The 13,781-nt window shown below is 41.7% G+C and overlaps 1 protein-coding gene across 1 annotated transcript in view; it reads left to right on the top strand.

Annotated features, from left to right (window-relative positions):
* The window catches only part of MREG (melanoregulin), a 57,845-nt gene that overhangs the window by 5,956 nt on the left and 38,108 nt on the right, over window positions 1-13,781 (top strand). The window lies entirely within an intron of this gene.

Genomic DNA, 13,781 nt, shown 5'->3' with positions numbered 1-13,781 from the left:
GGTGGCTTCACATTGTAACAACAATGACAAAATGAATAAAAGGTTTTTATCTATTATTTAATACATTTCAGACATTGTGGCTACTGGCAAGATACACAATTACAACCCCTTTCTATCTCAGTGGTCAGTAAATCAATATCATTTCTTTAAAAAAATATACAATGTTGGACTTCCTCTAATGGGTAATTCAGAGGAAATGAGAGAGAGAGATCATCTCTTTTCTACCGCAAACCTCCACTAAATCAGATCTGGTGGCCTGGAACACATTCTGAGAGTTGTCGTCTGGAAACCACAAGTGGTGCAAGAGGACCCTCAGGAAGTTCTGTTGTTCCACATTGCCCACTTCAGCACCACATTGGATTTAGGACAGGTGTGCACATATCCAATGTGTCTTTGAGACAGATATTTAGGTTCATTTTGTATATCATACCCTACCAAGGATTGAACTTACTGTACTTCAGAATGTGTTGGGGCTTTTTTGTAGACCTGGGGTTTTTGGCTTCATGAATCCAATCCAGCTTGAAGGGATGGTTTGATAGTCATATCAATGCTTTGACTTGTATTGTCGAAGGCTTTCATGGCCAGAATCACTGGGTTGTTGTAGGTTTTTTCGGGCTATATGGCCATGTTCTAGAGGCATTCTCTCCTGACGTTTGTCCCACCCTGGTCATTCCACAGATATATACACTCTTTTTCCTCGTTCCAACAGATCTCACTACCTCTGAGGATGCTTGCCATAGATGCAGGCGAAACGTTAGGGGAGAATGTCTCTAGAACATGGCCATATAGCCCGAAAAAACCTACAACAATCCAGTGCTTTGACTGTTTGGATGTCATGCCAACTCATTGCTGGATTACATTAAATGTAGTTTGACTTAATATTTAAATTGAGTGTGTCATTGCAATGCTCCCCAAGGACTTCAGTGATGACGCGTTGAAGGATGCTTACTCTTCACAAAATATTTCGTTGAAATAATGATGTAGTATTTATTGTGATGTAATGTACAGTTGGCTCTTTATATCCATGGATTGTGCATCTTGTGTCTTGGGGTCACCATGAGTCTGAAATGACTTGAAAGCACATGGCAACAATATTGTATACCTGCCTTTCTTTACACAAAGCAAAAGAAACAATGCAAGGTATCGCATTGTTTTGACTTTTTGGCCCCCCATCCAGTTCTTGACCAGCCCCAGGCTTACTTAGGTTAGCCTTACTCTGAGACTCTTAACTGATGTGTTCGGCTTTCAATCAGAAGGACCTCCCTTTCTACAGCATTGCTGTTTGTTTGTGGCATATGCAGCAGCTACGGTCCATCCACATTGTGTGGCTATCAACAGTCTTTGTGTCTGAAAGGACACTGCTTGTTGCAGACAACAATCTTCTTGGTTGACCTGCTTTTGATTGCTTTTGATTGCTCTTTACCTGTGACCAGGCATGTAGCCGGGGGGGGGGGGGGCTTGGGGGGCTTCAGCCCCCCCCGAAATTCTGATGGTGGTTCGCGAAAAGGCCTTACTGGTGCATTATTTAAACTGTTATGTTTATTCATATCATGATCTGATCACCATAATCAATATATCCCATATGCATGGGGGTATTGGGGTAATAATACAAAAGGTTTGCTAGGCTAGACCCTCTTTCACTCAGACTCAGCCCCCCCCCCCGAAACTCAGCCCCCCCCCAAAACTCCCCCGAAATTTTTTTAGCCCCCCCCCCCCCCGAAACGAAATCCTGGCTACGGGCCTGCCTGTGACCAACAAAACGGACCTGGCACTGGTGATTTTTTTTCCTGCTTTGTGTTCAGTGTTGAATTCTTAGTGTCCTCCACAGGTATTAACAGTACATCCTGATACGCCATACCCCCCAGTCTAGAGTTCATTCTTGTCATCCCGTTATTTATTTCTAGTGTGAGCATCTAGCTTCTTTCCATCCAGAGCTCTGCTGTTCTCAAACAATAGACCTCAAAGGCCAAGCCAGTTGAATAAATCCGTCTTAGTGTGTGGATTAAACCCATTTTGTTAAGATCCATCTCTTAATTCAGCATGTGTCGTATATCTGCCTGCACAGTCTCATGTTTAACAGCATCATTACACATACATTACAGATTAATCTTTATGCTCTGCTATTTTATTTTATTTTTACTTTTGGAAAACAGACTTCATTGTTGTTTTGGGATTGTGATTGATCAGTATTATTAAATTCTGTGTCACAAAGGATGATACATTGTTGTTGTCGGAACCCAGATGCCTTAAAGAGCATATTCAAAACAATTGTTTCTTAAAGCAAAGTAAACAGGACTCAGAAACACTTGCTTCAGTGCCTCTGGTCAAAACTCAAAGTTTGTAGCAATTTCCAGCTTAAAAAACGAACTCAGAAAATGAACCGGATTAAACTGGCAAAATATCCGGATTAAACAAGACGCAAAATGCACCAAAATCATACAGTTCAAAGAAAACAAGCAAACAAAGAGCCGTGAAGAGAAGCCGTCATCCAGGTGCAGTCCAAAGTTGAAGGAATCCCAGTTGAAAGTTCTAAAGTCCAGAAGGCAAAGTCAGAAACAGTCTGAAGTCAAGGAGAGGGGAAATCTGCACTTACAAGAATCCAAGCTGGTCAGTACACAAAGCAAACAGCAACCTGCAGATCCAGGACCCAAGGCCAACAGGAAAGCAGCAGCGACAAAACCCAAGGCACGAAACCAACACTTCACCTGCTGCAAAGTTCTATCATTCCAGTGCCTTCATTTATCTTACAGCTCATCATCCGATGATGAGCTGCCCTCCACCCCGTCCTCATCACTATCAGATGGCTTAGCTTCTACAGCTGAATGCCAATGCCCATCCCTCCAACTTTTCCACCTCTTGTCAAGACTTAGGTCTCCCCACGATTCCACAGTATCAGCAGATTGCCAATCCCCGCCACCAGAAAACCCCGCAAAAGTGTCACTGGAAGTTGGTTGAGTACATACATTCTGAACCTCCTGTACCTTGGTCCAATCCAGTGGTTCCTCTTCATCCCCATCACTCCCAGACCCATCATTCCCAGAAAAATCCATGAAATCCTCTTCCTCTGTGGGAGCAGTAAGTATGTCCCGGATCTTCTTTATCTGACGCTCCTCGTCTGACTCCTGCTCTCGAGTAATCCTCTTAGTGCCTCTATTGCCATCTGAATCTCCTTCCTCCTCCTCACTCATTTCACTCTTGGAGAAACCTTCAAAGGATTCTTCATCAGTGGGTGACATAAGAATCTCCCGAATTCTCTTCCTTTGCTGCTCCTCATCTAACACCTGGGTGCCCCGTTTGCCTCCTCTACCACTCCTACTACCAGTTGCAGCATTGCCAACAGACTCTACTACAACAGTTGTTGGATGCTTAAAATCTTCTGAATTTCCTCCATGTGTAAGAAAAGCATGCAAACAAGCTGAGATGGTCAAATGTATGGTGTGAAATAAAGTTTATGTATGTATGATTGGTATACATGGTAAAATGTGTTTGTTTTCTAAAAGTAAATTACAAGCAGTTTCTGAGTTACAAACATCCGACTTACAAACAACTCATAGTTAAGACTGCGACAACAAGAAGTGAGAGAAATTGGAAGAGTTATCCTGGGGAAAAGGTGTTTCCACCTAAGCTTTCCAAAACAAGTCAATAGATTGAGAGAGAGAGAGAGAGGGAGAGAGAGAGAGATTAATATTAGGATTGCCAAGGAATTACAAAAAGTTACTTACTTGCTTAGGCAATCCCTCATTGTCCGAGTATGATGGCCTTTGAAGTATAGTGTCTTGGCGGTGGGTCTGTAGGTGACTGTAGAGCTCTACTCTTGAACCACATGTTCTTCCACAGTGAGGACGGAAGTGGAAGGTGATCCCGGTCAGAGTTGGCTTGATGCACCTTCTTGGCACGTTTCTCCCTTTTACCCTTTTACCCTCCAGTCATGTCTCTTTGAATTTCATAGCACTTCTGGTCACAGCAGGCCTCCAGTTAGAGCACTCAATGGCCAGGGCTCCCCAGTTCCCAGTGTTTATGCCACAGTTTTCAAGGTTAGGTTTAAGCCTGTCTTTAAATCTCTTTTCCTGTTCACCAACATTTCATTTTTCGTTCTTGAGTTGGGAGTAGAGTAACTGCTTTGGGAGACAGTGTTAGGGCATTTGGACAATGTGGCCAGTACAGGAGTTGATGGCATAGGAGCATTGCTTCAATGCTGGTGGTCTTTGCTTCTTCCAGCATGCTGACATATGCCCCCCTATCTTCCCAAGAGATTTGCAGGATTTTTCAGAGGCAATGCTAATGGAATTGTTCCAGGAGTTGAATGTGATGTCTGTAGACAGTCCATGTTTAAAAGAAGAGGCTGTTAGGGACACTTGGCTAAAGGAAAATAAAGACACTTCATGTGAGAAAAAAAATCTAGTTGGAGTTACACTTAAAAAAATACACTTGTTCTGACTTACATACAAATTCAACTTAAGAACAAACCTGCAGAACCTATCTTGTTTGTAACTTGGGGATTGTCTGTAGTAAGTTTTGAAAACTATGATAAATATGATCTTCTTCTTGAATTGACCCATAATAATAATGAAGTAATAGTTTTAGGTAACAATTGATAACTCTCAAAAGAATCAGAAAGATCCAACAGCATCTGATGACCTCTCTTGATCTGCTCTACCAAACATATTTCTACCTATTATTTGCAAAAAAAAAACCCAAAACAAACAAACCACGATTGAGGGTAAATTTCTCTGACTGTAGGGGATAGTTTGTAGCTGTGGGGCATTCTACTCCAGTTTCGTATAGTGGTTTGTGTGTTAAGCTAAGACTTTGGAGAACTGAGTTCAAAATCCCGCTCATCTATAGGAACCCAGTGGGTGAGCTTGGGCAAGTCACATTGTCTCGGTGTCAGAGGAAGGAGGTGGCAAACCCCTTCTGAACAAATCTTGTCAAGAAAAGTCCTCAGTAGGGTGACTGTCAGTTGGAAATGACTTGGAGGCCCACAACAAAAAACTTCTACTCATTGATACTGTAGCAAAGAGAAAGAGGCCAACATGACCTCGGGAAGGCGGATCTGGCCAAGGTGGTCCACGCCTTAGTCACCTCTAGACTGGATTACTGCAATGCACTCTACGTGGGGCTGCCCTTGAAAACGGCCTGGAAATTTCAGATGATCCAACAGGTGGCAGCCAGGTTGTTAACTGGGGCTCCTTACAGGGAGCGGTTATCCCTGCTGTTCAAGGAGCTCCACTGGCTGCCATTCATCTACCGGACCCAATTCAAGGTGCAGGTTCTTACCTACAAAGCCCTGAACGGTTTGGGACCCGCCTACCTGTGTGACCGCATCTCTGTATACAAACCCACACGATCCCTTCGATCATCCGGAGAGGCCCTGCTCTCGATCCCACCAGTTTCGCAGGCGCGATTGGTGGGGACGAGAGAGAGGGCCTTTTCGGTGGTGGCCCCTCAACTCTGAAACTCACTCCCTAAAGACATCAGATAGGCCCCAACTCTGGCAGTCTTCGGGAGGAGCTTGAAGACGTGGCTGTTCCAGTGTGCCTTCCCGAAATAATGTTCCCATAGCACTTTGTCCTCCAAAGCACTTTATGTTCCTTAGGTCTGCTCGTATGCCCTTCCACAAACACCAGTATCACCTTTTCATCCATGTCCCAGCATTATTTCCAATTTTAACTCTACATTTGGCCTTCCCACTGTTTTTAATTGTGTGTTGTCTTACTGATAATGTTGTATATCTTATTGTTTATGTTTTTTAAATTGCTTGTATTGTTGTTATTATTGCTTGCATTGTTGTGTTTGGGCTCGGCCTCATGTAAGCCGCACCGAGTCCCTTGGGGAGATGGTAGTGGGGTATAAATAAAGTGTTATTATTATTATTATTATTATGACTGGTTTCTATTCCATGTATTTTAATTAATGCTGCAATATTTAGTAAATGGTGGAAGAAAACAAGTGGTTAGTTTTCAAAGTTTCTCTAGGTTATCACATTGAGCAATTTCCCCCTCTTAGGACACTCCAACCTCTTTTTAAGCATGCAGACGCACTGAGCTCATCATATGAGTTAAACTACTTTTGTCTGTCATGCATAATAGCTCTCCTTGGGTGAAAAGAGGCAGAAGTGTCCTGAAAGGAGGGAACTCTGAACATGGGCCAACAATTGTATTCGAAGCTCCTACCTCTTATCGCACTTTACTCTCGTGGTTATACCTGAAAAACAGGTGGGATGGGAACTATCAAAGCTTCTTGTTCTGTTTCATTGCTCAACCATCAGCAGTGTCTTATATCATATGTGGTTTGGGACAGAATAATTTTATCCCATGGAAATAAATAGTTTTAACCCGAAGCACAGTCTCTTGTAGCCTATGGGATTTGGGGCAGAACAGTTTTGTCACATGTCACTTTGGACAAGGCAAGGAGTCTCTTGGTTTTCAGATATTGTTGTTTCTCTTGGTTTTAAAAAAAAAAGTAATACTGACCTTGTGAGGAATGTATTGCCAGCTCTTAGGTTTCCACGTGTGAGTGTGATGGGGAGGCAGAACTCGTCATGGGACTGCTGATGATATAAGAAGGGCGGTTTTCTATGCTAAAAAGACAGTCACCCATGCTTTCCCATTTTATTGTGGTGAGGTTGTTAAAAGTCTCTCAAGGTTGTCAAGTAGATTGGCATTAACCATGTGGCATTTTAAAGATCTGATCTTGTTACTCAGTAATGGCTTTACACGTGAAATCCTGTAGAGGAGCATATAAATGGCTCCTAGAGGTATAAAAGGTGGTGATTTTAAAATTAAACTAAGTATATTGTCGAAGGCTTTCATAGCCGGAATCACTGGGTGGTTGTAGGTTTTTTCGGGCTGTATGGCCATGGTATAGAGGCATTCTCTCCTGACGTTTCGCCTGCATCTATGGCAAGCATCCTCAGAGGTAGTGAGGTCTGTTGGAACTAGGAAAAAGGGTTTATAGATCTGTGGAATGACCAGGGTGAGACAAAGGACTTTTGTCTGCTGGAGCTAGGTGTGAATGTTTCAACTGACCACCTTGATTAGCAGAGCACCTGATGAACCAACCTGGAAACAGCATTTTATTTGAGAACACAGAAGTGCTGGACCACTCTCACAGCCACCATGTCAGTCTACACAGAGAAGCCATTGAAATACACAAGCATGTGGACAATTTCAACAGAAAGGAGGAAACCATGAAAACTAACAAAATCTGACTACAAGTATTAAAAAACTCTAAAATTGCAACAGCACAACAACAGAGAGGAAGCAGGCAGAGACATCTAATTACCTCTCAACAAAAGTTTGCTCCAGGCACAGTCAGCCCATTGTATGCTAATCAAGGTGGTCAGTTGAAACATTCACACCTAGCTCCAGCAGACAAGAGTCCTTTGTCTCACCCTGGTCATTCCACAGATATATAAACCCTTTTTCCTAGTTCCAACAGACCTCACTACCTCTGAGGATGCTTGCCATAGATGCAGGTGAAATGTCAGGAGAGAATGCCTTTAGACTAGTGTTTCTCAACCTGGGGGTCGGGACCCCTAGGGGGGTCGCAAGGGGGTGTCAGAGGGGTCGCCAAAGACCATCAGAAAACAGTATTTTCTATTAGTCATGGGAGTCTTGTGTGAGAAGTTTGGCCCAATTCTGTCATTGGTGGGGTTCAGAATGTGCTTTGATTGTAGGTGAACTATAAATCCCAACAACTACAACTGCCAAATGTCAATGTCTATTTTCCTCAAATTCTACCAGTGTTCACATTTGGGCATATTGAATATTCATGCCAAGTTAGGTCCCGATCCATCATTGTTTGAGTCCACAGTGTTCTCTGGATGTAAGTGAACTACAACTCCAAAACTCAAGGTCACTGCCCACCAAATCCTTACAGTATTTTTTGATGGTCATGGGAGTTCTGTGTGCCAAGTTTGGCTCAATTCCATCATTGGTGGAGTTGAGAATGCTCTTTGATTGTAGGTGAACTATAAATCCCAACAACTACAACTCCCAAATGTCAAGATCTATATTCCCCAAACTCCACCAGTGTTCACATTTGGGCATATTGAATATTCATGCCAAGTTAGGTCCAGATCCATCAGTGTTTGAGTCCGCAGTGCTCTCTGGATGTAAGTGAACTACAACTCCAAAACTCAAGGTCACAGACACCAAATCTTTCCAATATTTTCTGTTGGACATGGGAGTTCTGCGTGCCAAGTTTGGTTCAGTTCCATCATTGGCAGAGTTCAGAATGCTCTTTGATTGTAGGTTAACTATAAATCCTAACAACTACAAATCCCAAATGACAAAATCAACCCCTCCAACCCCGCCAGTAGTCAAATTTGGGCGTATTGGGTATATGTGCCAAGTTTAGTCCAGTGAATGAGAATACATCCTGCATCTCAGATGTTTACATTACAATTCATAATAATAGCAAAATTGCAGTTATGAAGTAGCAACGAAAATAATTGGATGGTTGGAGGTCACCACAACATGGGGAACTGTAATAAGGGGTCATGGCATTAGGAAGGTTGAGAAACACTGCTCTAGACCATAGCCATACAGCCCGAAAAAACCTAAACTAAGTATCTTTAAAAGTATGATGAAAACCAATGGTTGCTTTAAAAATATATATATAAGCAATTAATAGTTAATATATTTTTTCAAGTAATCACCTTGATCACAACTGTTTGATTTTTTAAAAAAACCTCTGCAAATTATATTAGCTTTGGTCCGTGCTCCCAGTAGTTTTCATTCTGGAAACATTTTTCTTGCAGGAAAGGAAAACAAATGCAGCCTACTGTCATTGGAATCCCCCCCTTTAAATCATGGCTTCATATACATGCAAATGCATGCAGATTTAATTAATAAAAGAAACCATAGAAGCTCATGATTAAAACTGAGTAATTAATCATGATCTCAGTCTTTAGGAGACAGTTCTAAGAACTTGGGAGAGGGTAACAGTAGCTCAGCAGTTCATTCATCCTTGGAATAAAAAAATAGGCAGGTTATGGTTTCCACTCACGGCTCCTTAAATGAGGACTGGTGAGATGGGATTAGTGTAATTGACTTTTTAAAAACATGAACTAACAAATAGTCATCACTAATTGAAGCGGCTCATTAAAGAAGACCTACGTCATGACCTCAATCCTGTTACATTCCGGTGTTTCACAATCTTGGGCAGTGCCACCTAAATGAATTGTTCAGTATTTAATCAAAGTCCTGAAAGTGGCATGTGCTAATTCAAACTCATTATGTCTCAAGACATTGCTGAGATCTTACTTTGTTGTTTGATAGTCTCAAAGTGGTTACAAATAGAACCTGTTCAGGCGCTTAAGTGCAACTCAGTTTTTAAAATGTAAGTGAACAAAACATACATTTTGACGAAAGGTCAAAGGGTTAAATAACTTACATTTTTCTACAGATTTCTACAAGGGTGTGGAAAGTATAACCTTGGCTGGGCTAGGCCTATTTTTAAAAAAGAGTATGTTTAGAATGTTTCCAAATGTCACCCAGATACTTACTTACTTAGGTGATCCCTCGTTGTCCGGGTAGGATGGTCCTCCAGGTTCAGTGTGCAGTGTGCGGTGGGTCCGTAGGTGACAGTGGAGCCCTATTCTTGATCTGCATCTTCTCCCACAGTGAGGGCATTGGTTTCCAGGTGGAAGGTGATCTTGGTCAGGGTTGGCTTGACACGCATTTCTCTTGGCACGTTTCTCTCTATTGCCTTCCATTCGTACCTCTTCAAATTCTACAGCACTGCTGGTCATAGCTGACCTCCAGCTGGAGCGCTCAAGGATCAGGGCTTCCCAGTTCTCAGTGTCTATGCCAGAGTTTTAAAGGTTGGCTTTGAGCCCATCTTTAAATCTCTTTTCCTGCCCACCAACCTTCCGTTTTCCATTCTTGAGTTCGGAGTAGAGCAACTGCTTTGGAAGATGGTGGTCGGGCATCCAGACAATGTGGCAGGTCCAGTGAAGTATCATAGTGATGAAGATGGAGAATAAAGTTGGGGCAATAACGCATCCCTGTTTGACACCTGATTCCACCTTAAATGCGTCACTTTATTTATTTATTTATTTATTTATTTATTATTTAGAGCTTTTATAACCCGGTCTTCTCGAGCTTCAAAGAGGGACTCAGGCTGGCTAACAGCAGAAAATTCAACACAAATATAGTAAACATAATAACATCATAATACAGTAATACAAAATACATTAAAATACAGATCATACAATATCATAGAATTACAAAAGCCAGATCATCAGAATAAAATCACAAAATCATCACCATCTGCCAGTGTGGTCAGCCGTTTTTGACTCGATTATCATTCTGCAAATGCTATATTCCAAAGCCAGGTTTTTACCAGCTTTCTGAAAGTCAGGAGGGAAGAGGCAGACATAATCTCCAACGGGAGAGAGTTCCAGAGCCATATAGCCCGAAAAAACCTACAACAACCCAATAATCATCATCATCATCATCATCTTCATCTTTATTTATACCCTGCCACCATCTCCCCAATGGGGTCTCGGAGCGGCTTACATGAGGCCAAGCCCTGACAGCAAATTACGATAAAATAAAACCGAAAACGCAAACAATAAACAACAACATAATTACATAAAACATGTGAAAACATAGTAATATAGAATTACAATAGGCACAATCACAATGACAATGGGCTGGCTACATGTAATGGTTAAAAGAGAGACTGATTAAAACTGATTAAAACTCAGGCGAGATAAAGGTAAAGGTTTTCCCCTGACATTACATCCAGTCGTGTCCGACTCTGGGTGTGGTGCTCATCTCATTTTTTAACCCGAAGAGCTGGCGTTGTCCATAGACACCTCCAAGATCATATGGCCGGGATGACTGCATGGAGCGCTGTTACCTTCCCGCCGTTACCTTCCCGGAACCTATTGATCTACTCACATTTGCATGTTTTCGAACTGCTAGGTTGGCAGTAGTTGGGGCTAACAGAGGAAGCTCATGCTGCTTCCCGCATTCGAAGGTGCAACCTTTTGGCCAACAAGCTCAACAGCTCAGCGGTTTAACCCACTGCGCCACCGGGGACTCCCACTCTTTGTATTAGAGCAGCTCTAATATGGATGAAACTCTTAGACTCCTTGAATTGCCTCGTTCTCTGAAGCTTCATACTGGGTTTCCTTTGACTTGTTCATTCATGCTTCATGTTGTTCTGGAAAGATCACTAGCTCCTTGCCAAAAATGAGTTGTTGCATGTTAGCCCAGTCTCTCCAGTTGTCTTAACTTGCTGCATCAGTTTATAAGGAATTCGGGTTTGGTTTATACAAATCCTAAATGTTTCATGGGTGGGTTAAATATCTCCCTCAGTATAGAATAGATATACCAAACTTTGTACGCCTGTTTCAATACATACATTTAAACGTAATTTTGTAATTTGCTCCCTTAGCTGATAAATAGTAAAACTTTTGGATCATGACAAAGAAATAAATCTTTTGTATGAGTATAAAAGGAAAACTTTGAAATTCCAATTCTTTGAGACGGGCAGTTTATGTATTTATTTACAACATTTCTACCCTGCTCTTCTCAACTCCCGGAGGGGGGGGGGGGGGACTCAGAGCGGCTTACACTGGCAACAATTCGATGCCACAACAAATATGACAAGTATAACAGCAATATAAACAATAAATAAAAAAAAATTGATTAAAACAATTAAAACATTATTATCATAATCATATAGCCATTTCCATCATTATCACAATCATGTAGTCCAGTTTGACATCCAATGTGCTGTCATGCCTGCTGGCCAAATTTAATTTCTTCCTAAGGAAAGGAGGGATGGAGCCGACCTGATCTCACTGGGGAGCGAATTCCACAGGCAGGGGGGTCACCACTGAGAAGGCCCTGTCTCTCGTCCCTACCAGACGCGTTTGTGAAGCTGATGGGACCTAGAGCAGGGCCTCCCTGGACGATCTTAAGCTACGAGGTGGAACGTAGAGGGAGATACGTTTGGACAAGTAAGCTGAGCTGGAGCTGTATAGGGTTTTATAGGCCAAGTTTAGACTTCAATTATAAGTTTTGTTCTCATCTTCACATTGCAGAATCCCAAATCATTTTGGTCTCTTTATTCATAATTTCAGATAAGCGGGAGCTAAATGCAGATCATGGATATCAGGAATTAAAGTAAATCAGGTCTTTGGCTGTTTTTTTTCCCCTTTTCTGAAAGGAATATCTGTTCATAGGCAGATAAATATGCAGAGACATTTGACCTGCTACTATATTTCCTTTCTCAGGTCTAATTCTTTGCATCCAACTAAGTCAGGCAATGAGTGCTGGGACTGGAATTTGTACTGAAATTTGAAGCACTGAAGGAGAAAACAGTGGAGATATGGGGCCAGTGCATTCCTTGTGGGCTACAATCTGAATTCGAAGGGAGATGTTGAAGATCTTGAAACCTACCCACATAGGTTCAGAATTTTGGATATTTCCTTAAAGTTCAGATTAAATCCCAAGGCAGGTTTATAGTCCCACCAACCAAGGAACAGCCAGACACCTCCATTAGAGAATATTGATCTGTTCCTTCTCTTATATCATTTTTGATAATAGCAGGGAAGGTGCCATTTGTTTGCCTGATGGCTCAAACAATTTGCTTGGATTTGATGGTTCAGATTAGTGGGCTTTACGCTTGGGTAGATCAGATATTAGCTAACGCTTTGAAATGTATAGTTTCCTCTTATAAACTGGGATTCTGTGGCCAGTTCATGCTTTGCGAGACTTTCACTGCTGACTGTGAAAGCAGGCAAGCTTTCTTTCTCAACTAAACATTTTCCCTTGGTGTAAAGTGGACTCTTAAAAACAAAAGTAATGCTCTCAATTCATATGATTTTTCATGTTATTACTTATTAGTACAGGCAGTCCCCGAATAACAAACAAGCAACTTACAAACAACTCATAGTTAAGAATGAGTGTGAGACAACAGGAAGTGAGAGAAATCTACTCCTAGGAAGGGAAATTCACTCTGGAAAGAGTTATCAAGGGGAAAAAATGTCTCAGATGAAGCTTTCTCACTAATTCTTGTTTCCACAACAAGACAATATGTTCAAAATCCAATACTCACAGGGATAGAAAGTGAGATGAAATCTTCTGAACAGGGACAACAGGCAGCAAAACATCCACTACCTGAGTGTTATCCCTTTCTGATGCTATCCAAAGCTCGTGTGTGTGTGTGTATTTATTTATTTATTTTCTAAATTTATATCCTGCCCTTCTCACCCTGAAGGGGACTTAGGACGACTCACAGCAGAGGCACAATTCGGTGCCTTGAATATATATAAAAATAAACAACATAAACTTTAAAATCACATAATTAAAACATATCATTTAAAATAATTACTTAAAATCACACAGTCCAAAAGCATATTCCTGGAGCCTTTCCAATTGTCATTGTTCATTATTGCACTGTGAAATTGTTGTTGCACTGGGAATCATATGCAAACACTTGGCACCACAACCTGGATTTATTTTTTTCCTGAAGGTCAGGAAGTGTGTGTGTGTATTCGGCTGGAGCTACTTAAAAAATGTACCTGTTTTGACTTACAAACAGAACATATTTTGTATTGTCGAAGGCTTTCATGGCCGGAATCACTGAGTTGTTGTAGGTTTTTTCAGGCTATATGGCCATGTTCTAGAGGCATTCTCTCCTGACGTTTTGCCTGCATCTATGGCAAGCATCCTCACTACCTCTGAGGATGCTTGCCATAAATGCAGGCGAAATGTCAGGAGAGAATGCCTCTAGAAGTAGCCATATAGCACGAAAAA

This window comes from Anolis sagrei, chromosome 1 (assembly GCF_037176765.1).
Source record: "Anolis sagrei isolate rAnoSag1 chromosome 1, rAnoSag1.mat, whole genome shotgun sequence".
NCBI lineage: Eukaryota > Metazoa > Chordata > Lepidosauria > Squamata > Dactyloidae > Anolis > Anolis sagrei.
The sequence above is the reverse complement of the archived record's forward strand: the minus strand, read 5'-3'. Positions and strand labels throughout refer to the sequence as shown.